Source organism: Motacilla alba, chromosome 1, assembly GCF_015832195.1.
Source record: "Motacilla alba alba isolate MOTALB_02 chromosome 1, Motacilla_alba_V1.0_pri, whole genome shotgun sequence".
NCBI classification, from domain to species: Eukaryota; Metazoa; Chordata; class Aves; order Passeriformes; family Motacillidae; genus Motacilla; species Motacilla alba.
The window spans coordinates 40,708,957-40,727,838 of record NC_052016.1 but is presented as its reverse complement, the minus strand read 5'-3'; the positions used below and the strand labels follow the sequence as shown (position 1 = coordinate 40,727,838).

At 37.5% G+C, this 18,882-nt stretch overlaps 1 protein-coding gene across 5 annotated transcripts in view; it reads left to right on the top strand.

Annotated features, from left to right (window-relative positions):
* TENM4 (teneurin transmembrane protein 4) overlaps positions 1-18,882 on the top strand; it is a 1,547,018-nt gene that overhangs the window by 618,143 nt on the left and 909,993 nt on the right. For 4 of the 5 annotated variants that reach the window (XM_038158275.1, XM_038158258.1, XM_038158286.1 and 1 more), the window contains one exon: positions 1,049-1,124. The gene's annotated coding sequence lies outside the window, so the exon portion shown is untranslated. Of the gene's footprint in view, positions 1-1,048; positions 1,125-5,399; positions 5,546-18,882 lie in introns of all 5 variants that reach the window. The other variant, XM_038158266.1, reaches the window with a different exon arrangement.

Sequence of the window (18,882 nt, the reverse complement as noted above, 5' to 3'; positions counted from 1 at the left end):
TCAATGTAGCTAGCCAGAATCTGGGAAGAAAAGAGCAAATGGCCTCAAGTTGCGTTTAGAGGATTATATTAAATGTTATTTAAAAAATTATCTCTGGAAAAGGTTTTCAGGCATTGGAACAGGCCGTCCAGGGAAGCAATGGAGTCCACCTCCTCAAAGATGTTTAAAAGTTGTGTTGATGTAGCACTGGGGACATGAGTTATTGGTAGGCTTGGCAGTGCTGAGTTTCCAGTTGGACTTGATAATAAATGTCTTTTGCAACCCAGAAGGTTTTGTTTCTATGAGTCTATGAATATGTTCTGCTTCTGTATCAAGGACCATCTCCTACGGTGTTTTAACAGTTTGGAAAGATGAAATTATATCAGAAGGGTCTTGACTAAAAGTTAAATGTTTTGGTTTTATGTTACCATTGTATATTACCTTAAAAGTACATATGCATATATTTGTAACATATGTACACAGGTAAATGTGTGTGTGTGTGTCTTTAATGCTAAGTATTACAGCTTTAAGTGGATGGAGTGTCTTTGCTGACCTAGTGGGATACAGGATGGATAACAAAGATGTGCAGTTGCATATAAAATAGATATTTTGATACTATTAGGTATACCCGGACCAGTTTTTTTTCCCATTGGGTGCATATATCAGTAATCCTAGGTTTAGGTCCAGGAATGGAGGCTCACTGATCTTACTACAGACAAATATAAAATTTATTTTATAGTTCAACATGCTGCAATTGAAATAAAAATGTGCATCCTGTGGATAACAGCTCAGAAAATCTCTTTTAAAAACCTATGATATAAAAAGATAGTGACTTTCTAAAAGCTCTTTGGATCAGCCACACAAGAAGAGCCTTGTCTTAGTTTAACACTCATTTAATGTTTCACAGTAGTATGATCTCCTCACAGCAAATATAATTAAACTTCCTTTCCTCTGGCACTAAACAGAACTTCATTATTACTTTCTAATTCCATAACTAGAGAAGCAAACTTTCTGAAATTGAAAGCCTTTTTCCAATTTCAGTTTTTCTTCCTCTTCATTTTTTTGGTAGGATGGACATATTTCTTTGTTTGGAAATTAAGATGTTCTCTGCTTCTGGGACATCATTGTGAAAATCTGTAATTAAGGTAAGAGAAATATCTTCAGATTTCCTACTATTTCACAGTCTTGCAATCTCTCATGGTTTCAAAAGTCATGCCTGTAATTCTCTTTCTGGGCTTCTTCTTTACTCCTATTTCTTTTAGAAACTCAATGCAAGTTTGTTGCATTTTTAATGACACAAAGACTAAGTTCTTAGTTACAGGAGCTTATTTAGCTACCAGCACCTGTGGGCCTTTTGCGTTTGTTGTAAGAGAAGACATCGCAGATTTAAATTTTACCAGCCTGAGGGAATAGATTGCCTTTCTAAAGAAAACAATTCTTTTTGTAAAGTAATTCACCCTGCAGGAATTTTAAGGCCTGAGGATCTAAATCTGGTTTTGGAACGCTTTATAGTTAGTTTAAAATTTGAAAAGCAGCTTTATAAACTAGGACCCTTCAATCTCACTCAAAGAAAATAAGACTTATGGGATTTGCAAGTTTTGATCCCTCCACCACTAAACAACTAATTTAAGAATTGATCTCTAGGCCACATCATTTTCCACTGAGGTTCATTTTCTAATATAGCCTGGATTTGAATAGGCAGTGTTGATGTTTTGAGACTAAATTACACACTTCCTTCTAGAGGCATGGATTAACAAACATAAAGTTGAAGCATTTTAAAGGAGTGATGTACATAAATACCAACACAAACCAGTGGGAGCAGATCTGGCTATCTCTTGTAAGGGCTTTTTTCAAATCCCTGCTCCAAGAAGCATTGTGAATCAAATCAAATGCTTAAATCAAAGATAAATGCAGGAATGATGGGAGGCCAGTTCTCAGAAACAGATGGATTTACCAGCCTCTTATGCCCTGTGTGGTGGGATTACAACCAGCAGGCTCAGCATGGAGTTTGTCTGGCAGCCTGCTCAGTTTTCTGTATAGCTCATCACATCTATAGCTTGCAGTGCACTGCATGGGGAAAAGGGATGCAGGAATGTTGTTTTCTTTAGATCATTCACTTATTTACTAATCAGAAAAACAGTAGGTTTTAAGCAATTATGTAACTGAAATGCTATTCAGGTATCCTAAAGAAACTTTTTAATGATCGCACATACACAAAATAGCAAAAAAAAAATCAGCGTTATTTACTGAACTGAATACAGATATAAAGGTATGTAAAATGTGACCAATTATTGACAGATTATTTCTGTCACAAAATAGACTTGTCTAGATGCTTTCAAGAAAATCTTATAATCTTTTTACAGTTAAATCAATGAGAGATGATTTTTGCTGGCTGCTGTTGTCTGGGATCACCTTTCCTGCATGGTGTGTTGGCGTGTTTAACATTGTTATAGTAATATCCAGCCACAACTTCAGTAATGGTTTGGCTGCTGGATAAAGCCTTGATGTTTTTGTGATATTTGGGTTAAAATGTCATCATAGTTCAATTATAATCTATAAAGAAAATACCTGAAGTTATAATTGCATAAATATGTTTATATATGGGCAACACTATACACCGTCTATGCAGTCTATAGGTTGCAATTGATATTAAAATAATGGTTGAACCCATTCTTTACAGCAAGTTGCAGATGATCAGTTTCTTTTTTATTTAGTTGCAAATTAAATCCTCAGTCATGTAGCACCTAGAAATGCCCTAGTCATGCCCTTTGAAATTTCTATGAGAACAGCCAAAACCATTCAGCAAAGGCTACATTTTTCCTAAAAATACTCAAAAAATCAGAAGTATTTTCTGAGTTCTGCAGTTTCTTTACCCACTGTCATCAAGAATGCATTTTGCTGAAATATTATGCTCATGTATTCAATTTTCTTGGTCATATTTCATTATGTCTTGAAGTGTAAATAAACTTGATTGATGCAAATTGACTGATTATATCCAAGTTCTAACCCAAGCCGCACAACCACTGCTAGCAGATGCTGAGAATCTTTTGCCCTTACTCTTACTTCAAAGCATATGTCTGCATTTCAGATGATGTTTCAATAGTTCTGTGTGAGAAAAAACCTATCATTTCTTGCTGAACTAGATCCACAGCTCTGAATTATCAGTTCTTACCAGTCTTATGATATCTGGTAATTTACATGTAATGTGTGAAACTAGAAATGGGACTTTGAGTGTAAATATATCAAAGCATCATTCTGACTGAATTTTAAGTTCTTTATATAACCTTGACACCAGTATACACCTATCAGCTTATAGGACTTCTATTGCTTAAAGTAAACATAAATTTATATCTGCTGCTTCTAAAATATATCACTTTATTTCTTTTAAGTAGCATAAAACTAACTTCTGGCTGTTTCAGCTGGCAGAAGTTTGAGGGGCAAATTGCTATTAAGAAAAAGAGAGAAGGGCCATGGAGTTTGCAAACTCACATTTAGCAGGTCCTACAGTGAAAAATTCTGTAAAGCACAAGGATAGAATAACATGTGATTTTAACTGTAGGATAAAAATTAGAACAATTAAATTTTTGCAAAAACAATCACTTGTTTTTAGTGGTGTGAGCTAGTAAAACATCAGAGATTTTTAAGATGCCGCTTTGAAAGACTGGTTAGAAAGCAATCTCTTATAAAATGCATGTAACCTCTGAGTTTGAGCATAGTCCCTGCGTGCCCACCTGAAATAGCATGCAGCAGAATCATGCAAACTTCAGATTATTATTTTCCTAAACCCAGAACTTAAGTTAGACCTTCCTTAAGAATAAATAGCTGTTGAATATGGAGCAGAATCAGAACTATGGAAGTGAAATAAAACATGATTCCTAAAATAAAAGCAATTTCAGACTTTAAATGAAAACTTATTTTATTCTGGTAGAGGGTATTCAGAGAATTTCTGGTGATTAAAAGGCATTCAGCCCTGAATGGAAGGAATGTATTCAAGCCTCAATACGCTTTTTTGCTAGCCTTCTAAAGACCCTGAATCCCAACCATAATGGTGAATGACAGCACTCTCTGTGTTTTGTTAGAGAGAGAGGCAAGGCAGAACACCACAGCCTCTGTCATATGGATCCCACTCAGATGTCAGTGAATATAGTATACATGTAGACTTATAAACTGATTTTTTTTTTTAAGTTGAATCATCAAATCAAGCCTAGTTGTAGCATTAAACATCTAGTCTGTTCGAGACTGTTTGGTGGAAAATATGCATAACTTTAGCGGTGAAAATAAAGTCATAAACTTCTGTCTGTGAAAGGAACATGGATCTCTCTATTATCTTCCTTCTTGAGATAACAAAATCATAAAATAAGGGAAAGAAAAATAACAACACCAAAAATGTGCTTTCTTATTGAACAGAAGCAAATAATTTTACATATAACTGTTGGAGAATCTCTGAGTATTTTACTGAAGATATAGGTGGTCTTCATCACTCAGGTACTGCCAGAGGACCAGAAGTGTCCTCTTCTGGGAATGTATTGTTGAAATATATCTGTCACTGAATGCCATCTGGCCCATCACAAAACAAATCACGTTGCATTTCAGAGGTATCTATTCATAGTTCTTCCTGAGAACATAGCTGCTGACAGAATGGGACAATATGCAGGAGGGAAGGAATGTATGGGAAGCACAGATTATTGCAAGATACTTTTCTTCAAAGGTAATGTCCTGTAGTTCCCTGGGTTACACCACCTTGAAATACAGCCTGTTTGATGACTGGAGTCCAGTGACAACAAAAGCCATGTCTTTGCAGTGTCTTCTGACTTAGGAAAAGTTTAATTTCAGTTATGAAACAAGACAAGAACTTGCTAGATGATGCTGGGAGTCTCCCCTGAATTCACTCCCCACGTTAGGGCTAGCAACATTTGTGGTTCTTGTACCCTGTGAATTTAAGCAACTGTTCAAAGCTTTCTCAAAGGCGAATGGGCAGGATATGGCATCAGGGTGATTCCAACCCTGGGCTACAAGTGCTGACTGTGGATTCTGATAATGTTGTGATGATTTAGTGTTGGAATTGTTTTCTGTGAGAAAGTACATTTTATCTGAAACCCAGAAACTTAGAAAAAAATTATTTTGGATTCCATTTAATGCAGATATTAAAAAAGGGAACATGATTTTCTTGGAATTATAATGTATAGAATGATAAGCAGAACATAAATAAAATAAGTTGTTTTAGCAAAAGTAGACATTTTCACTGAAATTGAAGTATTCTCAGCATTCTTTCTGTAACACTTCATTTCTGATCAGAATTTTAAAAAGATATAAAAAATCTCTTTGAGCAGAATTTGTTCTGTATTCAACTCCATTCAACAATAGATCTGAAAGTTCAGATTTTCTTTTCCTGTCTTGATCAGAAGTGTGTCTCTTGCCAGTTAAAGAGGCGTCAGGGCCTAGAAGATGACCAGTGTTGGAGAACTGTTTTCTGCATGACTGGGAGCCAGACTTCACCCAATCATTTTGAGCATGGAGCAGCCTGGTCTAGTGGAAGCTATCCCTATCCACAGCATGGGGCTTGCAGGTAGATGGTGCCTTTCAGCTCAAACCATTCTATGATTCTATGGTTTGCATAAGAAGAAACTTGGTTTCCTCACTCTTTCTGAAGTGACCAGACTGAGACTTCAGGCCTTCAGAGTGCTAAGATATCTGACTCTATGCCGGACAGTCATTTCAGAAAAAACATTGAGGCAGATAATCCAGCCAATGCCTTGTTCAGCAATCCTTCAAGCAGAACATTATGAGGGAGTCTAAATTATCTCTTTTTTTCTTGTGAATAAGGAGGGACTAGTGAGATGCAGGGGGGGGGAGATAGCAGCCAGCTTCCAAATAGGATAAGCAAAGGTGATAAAGCTGAAGTTTTATGACAGAGGGTGGTTGTTTGTTTTTTGGGTTTTTTTTGTTGGTTATTTTGTTTTGGTTTGGGTTTTTTTTTGGGGGGGGGGGGTGTTGTGCATTTTTGTCCTTTTTTAAAGTCTGATTTTGTTGGTTGTTATCAGAAATGATTACTTCAGCTATCACAGAACAATGAGTTAGCTGCAGTAGTTTTAAAACAAAACTAAATCAAGACATTGTCCTCGAAGAACAGCATTGTTTATGAGGGTGTGATAAACCAGAGATCATGTCATAGCAACTAACACATCACAGTTAGGGCTGACTGGTTTGTTTATCAGCCTCACCATAATAGGTCTATCATTATTTCTTTCTCTACTAAACTTCTACATTATGATTTTCTGACAGTATCTAGAACTGGACTTTGTGACCCAGTTATTAATTTATAGCTTTCTACATTCATTATACAGCAGTAGAACAAAAAGCAATATGTATGTGTGTGTGTGTGTATATATATATATATATATATATATATATATATATATAGGACAACCTACTGAGTTATGATAATTGATATTTTGTAGTAGATACATCTCTGCTAATATATCACACCACAGCATATGTACAATGTCATTGTCTCCCTTGGGTTTTATACAAAATTTTGCATAGATGAGACATGATTTTATGATACCATGATGTACTGTATTCTCATTTCTTCCACTGTTGCATATGCAATCCAAAAGCCATCTTAATATACTTCCCAAGGGAGCTTTTCCTGTGCTTTCTATTAATAGTCTTTGTTCATAACCTGTTTATTTCTAATGACAGCCTTAGACATAATTTTGTACACTTAACATGGAGAATTACAGTATCTGATCAATATCTGGAACTATTATGCAAATTCATTATTTGTATGCCCCCCCCCAAATAAATTTAGAATAGAAAAAATAGAAGAAAACAGATATTTTGCCACATTTCTACTTCTTTAAGTCTATAAAGTTCATGTATTTTGAGACAGATCCTGAGGTGAGGATGTAAAATCAGCTATTTCTTGTGCTTATATATCATATTTTCCTGACAAGAAATTGGGTGTTTTTGTGATGAGGTTTCATTATGGGGTTGTCAGGCAAATAATATCAATTATTGTGCCTGCATTCCAGCAGCATACTGGTCAAACAGATACTTAATGGATACTGCTACTTCTGCTTGGCAAATGAAGCCCTGTTTGATAGAATTTCAATTTTGGTAAAAAGTTATAAAAGAGTAATGAATCTTCTGCTATGAAAGCAGAAGTGTTAAAAGGTGGCTAATGGTTTTACCACTGTATAGGAAATCTGGTTTCTAAACTCTTTATTTTCTTGCATCTGTGGGATGTGACAGGAGAAGGTGATGACTGCTGTTAAAGGGAGACATCAGTTACAGTGCTGTTCATAAATGTAGTTTGTTTGGCAATAATGTGTTTTTTCTCTCTATTTTTTCTTTTCTTCTTCATGACTTTCTGATTCAAATTTCTTTATTCTTTAAAGTATTTACATGATGACAAAGAGGGTCTATATCATCACTCTGACAGATAAAGTATTTCAAGGGGGCTTGCTTACTTGAAAGCAAGCTATGCCAAAGAGATCTTCAAGACAGCTAGAAGTACAAGCTTGATAGTGGGCTTAAACATTTAAAATAATTCTGGTTTTTAACTTTATTCCTATGAAAAATTTAGCTGTAAACCCTGGCTGCAATAATTAAAAATGCATGGGAATCTCCAGTGAGCTTTCTCCCTCAGTTTATTTCTTTGTTTTGCATTTTGTTGGAGTATTTATGTTAAAACCTCATTATGACATCACTCTTCCAAAACTGTTGGCTCAAACTGCATTATGAGTTTGTTCTGCTGTGCATACATGGCTGATGTGCTGTACATTAGCCCACACTGGATGGTCGTTGCTGCTGGAGAGGTACTTAGTTCACAAACAAAAATCTCAAAATTTGCAAACCGGAGCTTCTATTAAATAACCATTATAAACTATTTACATAGGTCTGTCGTGCTGCGTCTGCAAGAGGCTCTACTCCCAGTCCAGGGAGAAGGCTTGTGCCAGGTGGGAGCCGACACGCAGCCCAAGTGGCAGGGAGGGGCACTACCTGGGTTAGCTTCGGGCGAGGCAGCCCTGGGCTCCAAGCAGCACCTCGCAGGAGTCAGGCGACGGCAGAAGGGAGGGCAAGGTAATGAAAAGAAGGTCTTGAGCCAGGGTACAGTCCAGAGAATTTATTCCTCCAGGGAGGCAAATCGAACAAAAGACCCGCTTTACAGAAGACAGCAACTTATATAGGGGGTGGAGTAAAAGGCAGTTACATTGAACAAACCAATAGAGAAAGGCAAAAGGGGTGGTGCTAATACAATGGACAGCCTGGCTAGCAAATGGACGATAGGATGGGGAGGGGTGTTTTCCTTTGGCCCAATCACATAATGTGCCTGAGAGAACATTCTGGAATAAGGGGTGGAGTCATTAGGTGACTTAGGGAGGGGTTAACAGAATGATTAGGCAAAAAAGGAATAGTAAGGGGGTGGAGGAATATGACTGACAACTTCAACCTGTGGAACAAGGGACCAATCAGAAAGGTGGCGGGAAAACCGGCCCTGAGCCAACACTTAGTTATGAGGGGAGTCTAGGAGAAATCATTTAAACTGAACTGGTTTACATGCTGCACTACAACATAGGTCATATAATCTATTTGAGTAAGCTTGTGCTGAACATCTTAGAATTTTTTATTCATCTAGTAAAAATAGTTTTCAGGATTTTTTTACTATATTATTTGATTTGGGAATTTCCCATACCAATACCTGCTTGAACAGTTTTCTGTTAACTTTGATTTCTTCAGTTTTTATTAAAGGAAAGTGTCAAAAATTTTTTTTGTTAATTATAATTAACTAAGATTTATACATCACACACTGTTTTCTTTATTTCCTAAAATGTGTAAATATATCATATTGATGTGTATTTTCTCTATATAATGTATACAAAAGCAATACTTGACAGGGAAGAATTTGTATACCCTGGCCAAATGACTTTCTGTCAAGTGACTTCCAGGCAGTACTGGGAAGCGAGCACAGCAAAGAATGATTCCCAGGACACAGTTCGACCGCTGGAGGTTGACTGGTTTTGTTGGCAGTGCAGAGGACTGTCTCATGCTAGCTGGCCTCTACCTGGGGCTGGTGCTGGACACGTTCAGCTAGGGATGTTCATGATCTGGGGTTCACACTTGCTGACTGCTGCACTGGCACATAGGAGAGACCTCTGGGCCTAACCAGCACATGCCCTCAGAGGTCTGTGTTACAATTTATCTAAAAAACCTGTGAGCTAAGGTAGAGGCACAATGTCATTACCTACTGAACACTCTGCTTTGAATTGCCTTGTCAGCTATTTTGGAAGGCCAACCATTTTAAGACTCGCCACAGCCATGGCAAAATCTTCCTTACTGTGATCAGAACATGCTTTATTGCTAAAAAAAAAAAAAAAAAAAAAAAAAAAAAGAGCCCGAAACATTGAATGAACAACTAGTTGCTTGAATAAAACATGAACTTACAATAAAACTTTTCTTTAGCTCTTCCAACATTTTAGCAAGCTTCTAAAGCTACCTTGTAGGTTTTGTTATTTGCTTGAGGGACAGCATGCTCTAAAGAGTTCTTTTCTCCTTTCTCTTTTCTGTGTGACAACTATTACGTCTATCAAGAAAAATTGCAACTGGGTAACAGGAGGTCACATGAGACTGGATGACTGTGTCACTTCCACTACTTCCCTAAAATTACTTGAGTACTATTCCTATTGTGTATTTATTAAATTTCATTAGAAAATTTTTGCCTTAAGGTTTCAGTCTTCCCTCTTTTGCTTACAGCTTTATCAGCCCAAGTGATATGCATTTTTTATGAGCTCTGTGGTATGAGAAATAATAGATAATGTATAACGTAAAACCTTCTAAGATTTGTGTTTAATTCCTACAAGCTTTGCACGCTGCCTACATATGACATGCAAATGTTATTAAACATTCTCCAATGAAGAAAATTGAAAAAATATACACTCCCCATTTGATAATTTCAAGGAATTTTGCAACAAAAAAAATTTAATATGATGTCAAAATTTTTGTCATTAACTCATTCATAAGTAACTGAGCAAATCCAATTTAGCAACCTACTGCAAAGCAAGACCACTGTGCAATTATGCTGCAATTACAACTTAATTACATAGAAATAGTAATATCTGAATTTTACTTATACTGTCTTTTTTCAAATTATAATAATTAACCTTGCAAGTTCTAGGTTTTACCTTGTATAACAATAACACACATGATCTGGTTAAGTTCAGCTTCAGCAGAAGCTCTTATGTTTACTTCCTATAAAAAATCTTACATTAAATGATGATGTAGGATCATTCACTAGCCAATTTAAATTGAGAATTCTTTCAAGATAATTTGTAAACAATTCATAACTGGAAAAAATATATTATATGTGCCTATTAATTTATAATTTAAATTTTTTGCCATAAAATATTAAGATGTCAGATCCTGTGTTAAGAACATTTCTACTGCAGACTTTTTTTTTCTTTTTTGGGTTAAAAACTAAGGTTTGCCTTCATCTTTCATAACTTTAGATGCCTAAGATGGATAAATTCCATTTCCTTTTTCATTTTCTGTAGAGGGGACAACTTGACTAGCTTACAGTGATGTGTACCTTTTAGGGGTGATCTTCCCAATGTCCTCTGACTTCCTAAACTGGTGAATGACAAAGCCATGTTTTCCCTCTGCATCTGCTTCTGTGCTCTTCTCCTCAATACCTACCAGCACCCATGAGCCAAGTAGTCTAACAAAATGCACAAGAAATACAAATGTAAAAGGATTGTGAAGTAGCATTGACTTTTCAAAGTTCCAGTGCATACTGTCTATATCTTAGGATTTAAAACTGATAATAACATTATTTGAATATGTATTACTTTATTTTTAATATGAAATATTGCCCTTTATTCAAAAGGATATGTTTAAAATTTTTTGAAGCATTTTTTGTCTTCAGATCTATAGCCACAAAGAAAAGGGAAGTCTAATGTCCTGTTATCAGAAAGATTCATCCTTATTCATTTTTCTTGTTATTATTCCACAAAATTGCTAAATGCTGTACATAAAACAACTGTGTGTTTCTAGCCAAACCCAGAGATTAAAGGTGCATCAAATGAAATACAGGCATAGGAGAGGAGTTGAAAGTGAAGTAATTCTGATTAATGTGTTGAGCAGCATTTTCAGAATAAGTCTCACCTAAATATTACCTTTCTTATTATCAAAACCAGATTCTCAGTAGATATTTTAAAGTCATGTTTTGTGCTTTGTTGTCACAGATTATCTTTTTATAAAAGTAGCTTAGGGTCCCTCTGCTAAGAACATGCTAAGTTGGACTCCGACAGAACTACACTATATCTCTAAAGGGGGGCAGTGAGTGAGGTGTTAGATGTAAGAGGTTTTAAACCTGCATGTTGCCAGGAGCATCTGACAGTCTAATCACGATGTGTTGTACATCCCTTCATTTCATGAGTCTATTTGTTCACACCTAATCAATGATGTAATTTTAAACAATCAGATTAGGACATTTTGCCTCAGGAACACACAGCAATTCAAAGAGTTACAGACAGTAATACCAGCAACAAGGATCAGTGATTTCCTATTCCTCATTATGACAAAATTCAATTTAAAGTTACTATATTTTATCATAAAAAAGGAAATTAAGATAATCCTGATGTGTGAGTTCCACATCCATACATCTTCTGTGCTACCAAGAAAAAAAAAAAAAAGACACAACTGAGAAAACAGTAATTTTATGAAGCTCGGGAACAGAACTCTATTATGTATTTCTATTGTAGGGGCACATTCATTACATTTTTTTAGATATCTGTATATGCTGCTGTTTTCTCAATGCCCATTATGTTGTTAGCTAACCATGAAATAATGTCATAACAGAAGAAAATGTTTGTTCGTAAACCTTTATTCACCCATATCAATAAATCTGAGAAAGAGTTTTCCTGTGGAGAAAAGTACACTGAAAAATAAATGGGTTCATGTGTTAATTTCTTTCTCCTTGAGTTTCAATTTGATAGATATATCTTTTCCTTCTAGGGTAAGCACATAGGATCTGACTAAAAATATTTTTATTTCACCGTTCACTGGAAATGCCAATGATTATTCCTGTGTGCATTACAAACATTTGGAATAATTATGTTCATTACAGTATACACATAAGTTTGAATTCATGTAACTAAACTGGTAATATAGGCTTTTAAATACATCAAAACTATGTTTATGTTAGGAAGGAAAAGGGGTTGCCTAACTGACACAAAAAATATTTCAGTATAAACTGATCATTAATAAATTTAAGCTGGTAATTAAAAGATGATGTTTAACCTTTAGAAGGGTGAGGTTCCAAAGCCGTAGTGTCATCACTGGGTGAAATTGAATCAAATTCAATTTATTTCTGAAAAACATCAGAAACAGGTTGTGCTTTTGACAGTGGGAGGGTGAAGTCAGTGAGCCAGGAGTTGTCGTCTTCGATACCTCAGCAAGGTCAAAAGGGACACACTTTTGCATTAGAAGCAAGTAGCTATGATTCAGGGAAATAGCCAACAGTTTACCTCTGATTACAAAAAACGTTGTAGTAAAAATGGTTCATGAGAAGCATGCTGAATACCTCTAAATCTGCCAACTGAAGTAAATAGATTGGTGGAAGGGGAGAAAATGCTGATGGAGGAACAACAACCTGATTATCTCAACCACACCAGGAAAGGAACAATTCAGGGAGGGAGGCTTTTGTTTCAATTTTATATTTATTTTTTTTTCTTCAGGTAAATTTCCTGAAGTTTCTTGTTTTGTTAGCATTTCATATCTAACCTGCCTCTTAAGTATAATTCAAACCCATTAACACTCTTCTCTTGTTTTCTCACACACAGTGGTTTTAGAAGCAGGTATGGCCTGGTTCAAAGACCTCTGAAAGCAAAGGACAAACTTGCATTAAGCTTTGGCAAAATCACCCTGCCTGTCATTACTGCTCTTGCAGCATAAGATGAATAGTGCACTGACACATATTTTCATTTAACCAGGGCTAGTTTTAGTGAACTTGCTGAGATCTGAAGTCAAACTCTCCATGTCTTTTTATATCTACACAGTCACATGTTTCCTATATGTTTAAATGTTTGAAAGGTGTAATAAGGAAATATTACTAAGTTTGCAGTCCTGATACCCTCATCTTCTGATTCAGCATAACAGGAAGGAGTAAGTGTAAAAATGGTAATTTTGTTACATCTGTCACTGCCATAGCCAAAGGTAACAGATCACGGTAAATTTGCCCATCAGTGTGAACATAGTAAGTTACTTCTCTTCATAGACCATTGTGCATTTCCTGTAAGTATCCCTGGAAAACATTTCCTAGCTATAGGTTTTGAATTAATCAATCAGCTTTTGTTTTTATAGAACCATTCTGGAAAATCCACTCATAGCACTTTCTGTAATAGAGATAAGAAAAACAAATCCATACTCTCCTTTTAAGTCCGAAGCATCCATCTTCTTGACTATGTTCACTTAAGACATTTCGGCTGCGCAAGTACCATCAGCTTTATACTTTAGGAACTCTTTAACAACAAAACAAATAGACACAGGAGACAATAAAAGTATCCGAGTCACAAAAAAGAATGTGGAGTCAACTGGAGCTTTGATTTGACCTTAAAAATCATGTCTTAATTTAATAATTTGGGAAAATTAGGAAGTATTGTGAAGTCATTTCTGCAGGCCAAGGTGTGGCTGCTGAAGGGCAGCTGTGGGATTATTCAGTTACCCATAGATATTGACAGTGGGGATGTCTGCAGCTGAGCTAGGAACTTTTCAAGGTCACGAACAATAAAAGGGTCTCTTATGGCTCCAGTCAACTCAATGGTTCAGGACCTCATGACTCATGGCCTTCAAATGTCTGTTTCTCTCTTTCAACCCTTAAAGGTGTTGAGCATGGTTAGCTCTTGTGCAGACACCTACAGAAACTTCACTCGTTTGCTAAATGAGTTTTGTCATGAACTATAGCCTGACATCACAGTGAAGCTTCAGCTTAGCAGTGAAAGGGGAAAGAAATCTAATAAAAACCAGCAAATTCCACATCAGACCTGTGTAACAAGATGTTAGCAGCATGAGTTTGTGTATTTAATAGTAGTGTGCAATGCCATTAGAGTTTTGGAAGAAAATAATGCCATGAAATTATGAAGCAGAAGCTGTATTCACCAACTTAGATAAGAGTTTGTCATTTTTAGAAGAACTAAAATGTCAATACAATTATTGCTTCCAAATATAAATAAACTGGAAATTTACGCAAAGTTCACAGAGGTGCCTAAATTCATTCAAAAGCTAGTTCCTCAGTAAAATAAGGCGCTAAATGGATTTAATGTAAATTACATGCCAGGTTTCATCAGATGGTTCACTGACCCCTGTTCCCACAAGTCATCCAGGGAAAAAGATTAACACATGGTGAGCAGAGCTAGAGCCAATGCAGGCATACAACTGGGCAGCTACAGAAATATGCAGAAGGGCAAAATAAGGAATGTCTTATATGTGCAACATTTTGGGATCCAACTTGGAGTTCAAATCCTTGGAGAACTGGAGAGGAAGACCTCTGAACTGTAAAGTGAATTTTCTGCTTCTCTTCATCTCACAGCCTCCTTGGCTGTTTTGCAAAACTTGCTCCTGTCCCGAGTTGTGTCCAATTTTATTCTCCAAGCACCATGCCCATCATTGTTTTGTGTTCATTGTATTTTATTTTGCAAGCTTCCCTTGTGCCAATTCATTTGGGGGCCAATGATTCATCTGCCTTTCCTCTCTGTGTTAGCACTTTTACAGAGAAAAATTCAGTATCATCATACATGTGCAACATATGCTCTTGCAGGAAAAATTATATACTACAGAATAAGTATCCCTATTCTGAATGTTATAGCAAAGTGGCTTTTATTAGTGCAAAAAATCAAAGAGTTACAAGGTCACTTATCTCTTGCTGTCAGAATGCACCTATACCTTTATTTGCACATTTGCTGACAAGCTCTTTCTTCCCCTGGCAGGCTTAAAACTTACTCCTTTCATCTGTTCTCAAGGTAAATGCAAGTCCTATATGCAAACAAAGGTCTGTTGAAACAGCCCTTCTCTCAGACCATGCTCTCCGGACCTGAGTTTGCTCATTCAGTAGCAGTGAGATTCCAGTCATGTAACTGTACCTAAAAAATTAATCACCTAGTGCTATCAGTTAAGCTACCCATGGTCTTTTAACAATACAGGGATTTTCTGACTGGGAAAGGTGCTTTCCTTTCTTTGTGAAAAGTAGCACACACCCAAGGTGGACATGTCTCTATTATTTTTTCTTTTCTGGGTTGGCTCTAGGACATCAATGTCAGAGCAATCAGAGACTGTTAATTCATTCTGCTGTGCAGTCTTTCCCAAAACCTCAAAAACAAAGTCCCAGCCAGCATCCCCAAAGAGAAGAGGGCAAGTTCCTCCCTGCCCTTCGTGGAGTCTGGAAATCATAGGGGCAAAATCCTATCTTTTTACTTCCTCCAAAATTCCACAGAGCATTAGTTTCTGTCATCATTTCCCTGTGACCATTTCTTTAATTGGAGCAACAAGTAAGGATAATGACGAGTTGATGACAAAGGCAGGAAAGAAGATTATAATGTGAGCAAAATTCATTCTACTTCCATCAGAGAGCCAGTAAATTCTTTGTATGGCTATAAGAACTATATTGAGGACTCCTATAAAGGCTAAAGTAATGGCATGACTCAGGAAAATAAAATTAAGCCTTTGGAGCGCAAAAAAATGTACAATTTGCTTTCAGTCACTCATATGCATTTCAGAAATTCCAACTCCAACTTATCCGTGGAAAAAAATGGATTGCAAAGATGCCAGTAGTTTAGTATGCATGCAGAAAAACACCAAATACCTGCACAGATTTAAGTACACTGTAGTTTTCCCTGTTACAATGAAGAAATAACCCATTTACTTTTGACCAAGCAAGGTGGGTTGACCTTGGCTGAATGCCAAGTGTCCACCAAAGCTGCTCTCTGCATCTCATCTTCAGCTGGAAAGGGAAGAAAAAATATACTGAAATGTTTGTGGTCAATATAGGGACAGCAAGAGATCACTCACCAATTACTGCCATGGGTGAAACAGACTGGACCTTGTAAAATTTATGTATTGCAAATTGTATCAGGGAAGGTAAGAAAAACAACCAAAACTGAAAACAGATCCCCCTCTACCCCTCCCTTCTTCCTGGGCTCAACTTCCTTTAAAATTTTTGCTCTGTCCTCCCCTCAGCGATTCAGGAGGGTGGGGAATGGGAGCTGCGGTCAGTTCATCACACATTGTCTCTGATAGTTCCTCCTTGTTGGGGGGTGGGAGGGACTCCTCACATTATTCACCTGCTCCAGCATGAGGTCCCTCTCACACAAGATGATTCTCTACATACTTCTCCATCATAAGATTCTTCCCATGGGCTACAGTTCTTCATTAACTGCTCCAGCATGGAGCACCCATTCTGTGGGGTGCAGTACTTCAGGAACAAAAGGCTCCAGCATGGATCTCCTTCAGGGTCACAGGTCCTGCCATCAAACCTGCTTAGCATGGCTCCATTGAAGAGAGAGCCAGGAGAGTGCCAGGAGCCTGCTCCAGCACAGTCTTCCCACGGGGTCCAGCCTCCTTCAGGTTCCCCCTGCTCCAACGTGGAGTCCTTCAGGGGCTACAGCTGGATATCTGCTTTATTGTGGATCTCCATGGGCTGCAAGGGGGCAGCCTGGCTCACCGTCTGCACTACAGGCTTAAGGGGAATCTCCAGTGCCTGGAGATTTTCTTCCCCCTCCTTCTGCACTGACCTTCAGGTCTGCAGAACTGTTTCTCTGGCACAGTCTCATTCCTCTCTTTGGCTGCAGTTTTTGTCCATATTTTTATCCCCTTTTCTTCTTCTTCTTAAATATGTTATCCCAGAGGTGCTACCATCATTGCTGTGGGCTCAGTCTTGGCCAGAAGTGCATCCACCTTTGGATCTGGATGTCATTTGCTCTGTCTCACATGGGGGAAGCTTCTAACAACTTCTCGCAGAAGCCAACACCTGTAGCTCCCCAGCCACCAAAACCTTGCCACACAAACCAGATTGAGTAATATAAAAGGTATGACAGTATAATTGTGTAGCAAAATAACTTGTCATTGCAAGTACATTTCATTGACAGAAGAGAATTTTGGGTTAATTACCTGATTTCTCAAAGCTCTTCGCTGCCCACTTTCCAGCCAGTAAGTATTGAACACTTGGTGATCTCTGATTTCTTACAGACTTCTTCTGCCATTCTGTTCGCTAGCCACTTACTAGTAGCTAGATTGTCCTGGGAATGCCCTGAGTTTCAGAAGAGCAGTGTGTTTTCTGCTGCTTAAGGCTGTCAATAAATTTAACAGATCTAGCAAGAAAAACACATCCTTCTTCATTGGGCTCAGGAAACACTGAGGACATCATCAGATTGCCAGTGGGGGATTTAATAGTTTGGATTGCCCGGAAATGAGCTGCTATTTCATACCTCTAGCCTTCACCTCACAGAAAGCTCATTACTGACATGCTCCATAGTACCTCAGTAGAATTTTGGTGTTTGAGCAGACTTTACTCTTACAGAGACAAGAAAAACATCATTTAGAGGCTGCTCATCAATTATTTACCTTTGATGAAACATCAGTTCTTTGACAACTTTTCTACATATATTGTAAATACATGTCAATGTCATAGAATTATAGAGTCACAAGACAATTAAGGTTGAAAAAGACCTCTAAGATGGAGTTTAACCATTAACCCAGCACTGTCAAACTCACCACTAAACCATGTCTCCTAAGGACCACATCCACAGGTTTTTGAGCATTTCCAGGGACAGTGGTTACACTTCTCTGGGCAGTCTGTTCCAGTGCTTGACCATCCTTTCAAAAGAGATTTTTTTTCCTAATATCCAATCTAAACCTGCCCTACAGAAACTTGTGGCCATTTCCTGTTGAGCTCGTTATATGTGAGAAGACACTGACCCACACCTGGCTACAACCTTCTTCCAGGTCATTGTACAGAGCAATAAGGTACCTTCTGAGTCAGCTTTTCTCCAAAATATACAACCCCTGTTTCCTAGAGAAATCCCAGTAATCCTTACAAGTGCAGGGAATAGTCTTATGCATAAAAATATATGTGTGTACACACATGATGCTGAAAACCTGTGCCTTCTATTCGTCCTGCATCTTGAGGAAAGAGAAGAAACCAAAGGAAATATCGCAATTTTCCAGTCCTCTCCAGGAGAAACTGCTCAGCCCTGATGATCTCACCTTGGTGTATCTTTATCTTACATGAGGACCCTGTGCCCTAAGTTGTAGACACCTTTTCCTGCTCTTTCCCATGGGAATCTTTGCTGCCAACAAGGAATGCTGTAGTTTCTGGTTTCTGGTAATTGAAATCATCAAGCCCAAAAATTTTAACTATTTAAGCCAATTGTTGCTTAGCTTTTCTTTAGTGTTCAGTACAGCATATAAACAATGATCAGAGCCTCAATAATAAATAAAATGGATTAAATATGAAAGAGAAGGAAGAGACTATGGAGGACAGAGAGTAAATAAATGTCACAGTTGGTCTGTGGCTGAGCAATAAATTTGGCAATAAATAAGAAACCCAGCCCAGTTCCATAAACCGATTCCTGGGTGACAGAGGGACCTTACCCAATAATGTTCCATCCTAAGCTGCAGGCATCTCACTGGTCAGAGAACTGGGAGGTATTAAGGTCAGACCAATCATCAGCTTAGACTGGTATGTTTCAAACCCCCTGTATAAAGTGAGTTTGAACAATAAAACGCTCTCTGTGATCACAAGGATCTCTGCAGTGTTGTCCCTATCTCTGACAACCAACACCCCGTAAACAGAAGGATAAGGAACTTTATACTTTTCTCAGTCTATTGGGATTCATCACTAGCTCCTGCAGG